We start from the raw sequence: 6451 nt of genomic DNA on the forward strand, positions 1-6451 counted from the left end.
AACACAAAAGTCTTTATCTGATTGTGTAAAACAACGATAAACTCCCCACTATGGGCGTGATGTGATGGGAATGATGCAGAGCGCAGCTAGTAAGCGGTGCCAAATCTACTGTATATATATATATGCTACTGCCACCTGCCAAATATTGTGTGGAAACAAACAGCATCACTACAGACTATTCTGCAGTGGACAGAATTGTCCCCCTGCAAGCAAACCTCAATGATGTTTAGAATTACATAAAACACATGCATAACAGCAGCAACAAACAAAACATGCATATCTGACACAATATAAGCATCAGTGGTGGAAAGTAACGAAGTACATTTACTTAAGTACTGTACTTAAGTACAATTTTGAGGTATTTGTACTTTACTTACAATTTCCAATACTTTTACTTCTACTCCACTACATCTCAGAGGCAAATGTTATACTTTTACTCCATTACAATTATTTGAAAACTTTAGTTACTAGTTTTCAGATATAAATTATGATAATGAAACATACATTAACCACTTTAGCCCTATTTTATACCTTGGGTATTAGAAAATAGCAGATCTACAAGCTCAAGCTTTTCCACCACTGCATAACAGCAACAAAAAAACAAGACATGCATAGATATCTGACACTAATATAAGCATGCATGCACAAGTAAATATTGAGATAACCAGGACAGGACACAGGCCTGTCTCCATTGTAAACACCTGCATCCTATTCCATCTATAGGCCTCACTGGTGCTATTAGTGCGACATCTGTCTATAGAACTAGCATCACATCACATGCTGCTGCTTAATGCTCAGTAGAATGCATGTCGTATGAATAAAGATCAAAGCAGAATATGTGGATGTTGTTGACAACGAAGGCATCAGAGAACACAAAACAACCAACCCATGAGCATCCATTTATGCGCGCGCGTGTGTGTGTGTGTGTGTGTGTGTGTGTGTGTGTGTGTGTGTGTGTGTGTGTGTGTGTGTGGATGCAGCAGTTATCATGCTAGGCTTAGGCTAGCATGTTAACAGGACGACAGGTGCAGCATTTATGTAATTATTATTATTACACACAGAACATCTGGGAAATACATGAATTATTGCATATGAATAATAGTATTTATCATGTATGTGTGTGTGTGTGTGTACAGTATACATAATACATCATGTAACTGCAGTCTGTGTAACAAGCACATATTTGTGGATCCGTGTATTTTGCGGCCATCTGAATATCATTTTTATGACATTATATTATAGATATTAAAGATATTCGTAATAAACATCCCGTTTTCTAAAAATGCCATTTTAGAAACTGGTTAAATAATACTTAAAAAATCAAATAAAAAAATATTAAAAAGTTGAAAAACGACCCGCAAAAAGATCCACGGGACCGTTTAGGTCCATGCGTGGTGCAACAGTGACACCATTATCACACCGAAAGCGGTGACCTACTGAATTCTGCGACGCTCGCGGGAGTTATGGCAGCGGCCAGCGAGGTTTCATCATCAGCTGTGTGGTGGTAAAAGTACTCAAATCTTGTTGTACTTAAGTAAAAGTATCAATGCTGCAATGTAGAAATACTACTCTTGTTACAAGTAAAAGATGAATTGGCAGCGTAGAGGATACATTATATTGGTGTTTTGTTTATTCTATCAAAGAGATGTTATTCTATCATGTCCCCTATGTGGCTCCAAATTCGACAAGTCACCGATTTCGGTGTAATCCATCCGTCTCGATTATACTGGCGTCGAGAGAGAAAAAAAAAGAAAAACAACAACCATGTTTTCGGCGATATATCAGATAACATAACGGACAACATTTATAACAGCACAATGAACGCGTTCTATCGTTAATAAAACACTGTTATTGTCTTACCGTGTGTGTGGAGTGTTGTTGTGATGAAGTGAAGGTAAAATGAACGAAGCGGCTCGAGCGGCTTTTTTCTCTCACAATGACGCTGTGAGACTGAGCGCTGCGCGAGCCATGACGTCACCTCACCATACCCCGCGTCACGTGCTGTGTGGGAATCTCCAATACATAATGATGTGCTGTAAAGTAAACCAGTGCCATCTATTAGATCTATTATTGGCGCAACTCTCTAATAGAAGGCTCTGAAGTAAACTAACTACGTAGGCTACATTTACTCAAGAACTGTACTTAAGTACAATTTTGAGGTATTTTTTAGGCCTACTCCTTTTTTTACTTCTACTCCACTACATCTCAGAGACAAATATTTTACTTTTACTCCACTACAATTATTTGAAAACTATACATTAACCACTTCAACCCTATATACATTTCGGCCATTTGAAAATAGCCGATCTACAAGCTCACAATGTGTCATGATGGAGCTTGTTAGATCTGCTATTTAAAAAATACATACATTTGAAAACTTCAAATGGGACATCTGCACAATGAGTAGCCTACTTTTACTTTTGGTACTTAGTTTCAGTACATTTTGATGCCAATACTTTTGTACTCAAGTAAATTTAGAATTCCGGTCTTTTACTTGTAACAGAGAGTATTTCTATATTGCAGTATTGATACTTTTACTTAAGTAAAACATGTGAGTACTTTTTCCACCACTGCTAAACACCATCAGTGTTTGTGGTTAAAACAAAAGTGTTGTTGTTGTTGTTATTTGTTAAGTTAAGTTAAAGCTGATAGTATCCTTATCATTGCTAGAGACTAGAGAGTGTTTCTGTAACAGACAGGGGTCTCTCACTCAGACTCTCTCTCTCTCTCTCCAGGCCAGCTCTTCAGTTCAGTGATTCTCAAACCTGTGGGTTGGGACCCCCAGGGGGGCTTTTGTACATATGGAACCAAATTCCATTTGTTCACTGTCAGAGTTACTGACCTGTGAGGGACCATTTTTGTTCCCAACTATGGATCATGTAGCTGCTCACATCAAGGTCCCCTTTAGAGCAGGGGTTTTCAAAAACCACAACAGGTGGCAGAAACCACATGCAGTACTGTGAAGGTATTGCATGTGGTCCCTGAGCATGCATTTAGTAATGTAGGAAAGTGGAAGTGAATATTTTCTTCCACGGAACAGTGCACTAAATCATTGGTTCTCTAAGTGGGGTCCGGGGACCCCCAGGGGTACTTGAGGGAGTTTTAGGGGGTCCCCAGCTAAATGATAGATCAGGCACCAAATGGTCTGTAACTCTGAGAGTGTACAAATGGAACCAAATGGACCCGTACCGGGTCCATTTGGTTCCATTTGTACACTCTCAGAGTTAAATTGACATAGATTTTACAATATAAATTGCGGTCCAAGTGATAGAAATGCCATTAAATGGGGGTCTGTAGCCCTAATGCATGTCAAACTGGGGGGTCCTTGAAATTCAAATGGTTGAGAATCACTGCTAGAGCCGTAAAAAAAAACCTCCTCTTATGGGGGTCCCTGGCATATCTTTTGAAATGGGGGTCCGCGGGCTAATAAGTGTCAATTTGGGGGTCCTCGACATTAAAAAGTTTGAGAACCACTGCACTAAATGACCTGGTGACCTATGATGATGTGTCAATGTTGTCAGTTACTGTGAAGTCAGAGGTCAAGAAATTCTCAGAAGGGGAAGTGTAGCGGACTGCCTGATTGAGTCATCATTATTAGGAAATGTGCCCATATAATCACATGTGTCTTCTCATTAATACATAAGATGCAAATCAGTCATCAAGAGAATGGAATAAGGGTAAATGTGGGATTGGAATAGATCAGTGGTTCTCATTCTCAACCTTTTTTTTATAGCTCTGGACCACTTGCATATTTCAGTTAAATAATTCCTCGCCTTGATTCCATTTGTTGCACATAGTATCGTGCAACAAATTAAATCAAGCCCTTAACAGTCATTATTTAATTGCAAGGTTTTTCTCCCACACCACGCCTATATCAATTCAAATATTTTCTTACATTTGATGGACCTATTGAATATTATTTTATTACATTTCACAAAGGTATTTTTTTTCATTTAAAAACATTTTCCCATGGACCACCTGCAGACCTAATTATGCCATGGACCACTAGTAGTCTCGTGGACCTCACCATTGGTTGTAACAGTGGGATGTATAGATATGGGATGCATAGTAAGTGTTACCAAAGCACTGGTCTTAGTCCATATACCCACCCAACACAACACAACAGTGGTCCCCAGGTTGGTTCTCAGTCAGGGTGGTGGTCCCTGGTTCACAATCAGTTGAAAACCCTTGCCTATAGAGAACCACTGCTTTAGTAAACAGAAAATAGGCTACAATTTCAGGTGGGTTGACAATTTCATTCAATCAGGAGAGAGAAACATCATCTGTGTCCAAAGGAAAAGGTTGAGTGACTCATATGGCTTAGATCCTGTTAACATTATCTATTAATGCTGAATGTCCTTTAGTGAGTGTCAAACGCTACTAAACAATGTGTAATCAATGGGAGTTACTCCCTCTGCAGTATCCTTCTGGTATAACATGTTTACATGAACCAGCTGGGGGGAGACGGAAAGGACAGGCCAAAGCGGTGTTGGATGGAGAAGAGTTGTAGATGGCCTATGCTCCACTGGGAGCGATGGGCCTAAGTAAGTAAGATAACATGTTTAACGGCATCCAGTGGAAATTGTCAAAATGTGTCTTATACAAAAAACATTCTAATCTAATCGGCTGGCTACTGCAAGACTAGACGAGTAGACAGGCACTTACGCAAGGGAGAACATTTGCCATATTTGTCATATATAATTGTAGATATAACCTATAGTAGCCTATTTACATGTAAATGTAGAATAAAATAGAATTTGTCGTGGGAATTTACAACAGTCATTTCCATCTGTCTGAACACATAAGGTGCATAAACATCCAGCTAGAGTTTGATTAAACCCTAAATTAACGTGGACATCCCTGGTTTGTACCTGGTCCCTCCTTTTTCCCCTCTACACCAAATCTCTTCACTGATGAAAATAGCGGATCTACAAGCTCACAACACGTTGTGTTCATTGTAGATCTGCTATTTCTGCAGAATGTTTGCCATTATTGCTGATTGTCGATATTACACACAAAAATGTTGCCAGTGACACTGTCTGGCAGTGTCCACTACCACTGAGAGATAGTTTGTGAATGCTACAATATTTTTGTATTATTTATTTTATTATCAAAGCAAAAGTGAAAAGATAATCTATACATCATTTAAATGCACTAAGTAACAATCATTAGACATAAAAAAAAATATTTACACATTTTGTTATGGCATGAAGCAAGATATAACAATATATTTGAACTCTTAGCATAGATGATGATTGGAGGCTGTGGATTGGAATATTTACTTCACCATCAAAACATGAGTGTGCAACTGAAATAAACAGAACTACAAACCACTTTAGTACTGTATTCTCTCAATCACTTCAGCATGTTATGTACTGTATTCTCTCAGTGACATGAAGTTCTACTTGATGTCGGGCAGAAACCTTATCTCCATATTTAAATTTTTATGTTTTTACGTAAATGAACGCCCTACTTCATCCTAGTGAAGCAGTCACACAAAAGTAGTGAAAATAGCCGATCAACAAGCTCACGTGTCGCAGTTGCGACACGTTTTTTAACTATTTTAAAATGTTTGTAAAATAATAATAATTAAAAAAGGGATGGTTTATCTGTTAATCCTGTGTTCTTTGATCTTTATAAATGCTTTTGTATGAGGAAAACTTAAAAAGATTTTTTACAGATTATTAAAGTACAGAATGTAAGCTTTCATATGATGTAATGATGACGTATCATTCATTGAGAAACCCAAAAGCAGAGAAAAATTAAAATGCCCTGCAAATATTCCAATGTTTTTAAAACACCTCGGGGGGTGTGACAATGGGAGGGACAACAATAGGTACTTAACTCCACCCCTAATCACTCACCTAATCAGCATGATTATGTCATGCTGATCATTATTATTATGATTATGCTGATTATGTATCACATCACAGACAGCGAATGAATGAGTCTCCATGTCCACGATGTATGACAGCTGTCTCTCTTATTGCATATAGGCATACAGTATGTTTGCATGGTCCTTGTCTTTCATCAAGGTCTCTTCTTCACTCAGCCAGCTGCTAACTAGGCCCTTAAAATGGTCCAAGATTAAGGCAAATAAACATAGAGCACCGAAGTCTGACGTAATTTACACATCCTACCTGGTTTGCGGTTTTCCACCCCCGTTCTGAATTCCCATAGACGTCTTTAATATCGTGTCGGTGGTCAAACAAGAACTGTGTTCCAAAAATAAACAAATGACCCCGGCGGTTTGACTCTTGTGGATATGAAGCATCAACTGACGCTGAGAAAACGATAATGTTACTTTCGCCGAATTAGTTAAATTTTCGCCAGAAACAGACTGTATCAAATATAAGTGACTGACTATCATAAACGATACAGAACCTCCTCCCTGACAATATCACAGAGACAGTTTGTTTATTTTTGGACCACAATTTTTATATGAGACGAT

General features: G+C 38.4%; 1 protein-coding gene across 1 annotated transcript in view; it reads right to left on the reverse strand.

Annotated features, from left to right (window-relative positions):
- grinaa (glutamate receptor, ionotropic, N-methyl D-aspartate-associated protein 1a (glutamate binding)) overlaps window positions 1-1929 on the reverse strand; it is a 40636-nt gene extending 38707 nt beyond the window's left edge. Inside the window, exon 1 of the mRNA XM_084080120.1 lies at window positions 1861-1929. The gene's annotated coding sequence lies outside the window, so the exon portion shown is untranslated. The remainder of the gene's footprint in view (window positions 1-1860) is intronic.
- Window positions 1930-6451: the final 4522 nt, after the last annotated feature.

This window comes from Gymnoscopelus microlampas (assembly GCF_963454915.1).
Source record: "Gymnoscopelus microlampas genome assembly, chromosome: 15".
Classification (NCBI taxonomy): Eukaryota; Metazoa; Chordata; class Actinopteri; order Myctophiformes; family Myctophidae; genus Gymnoscopelus; species Gymnoscopelus microlampas.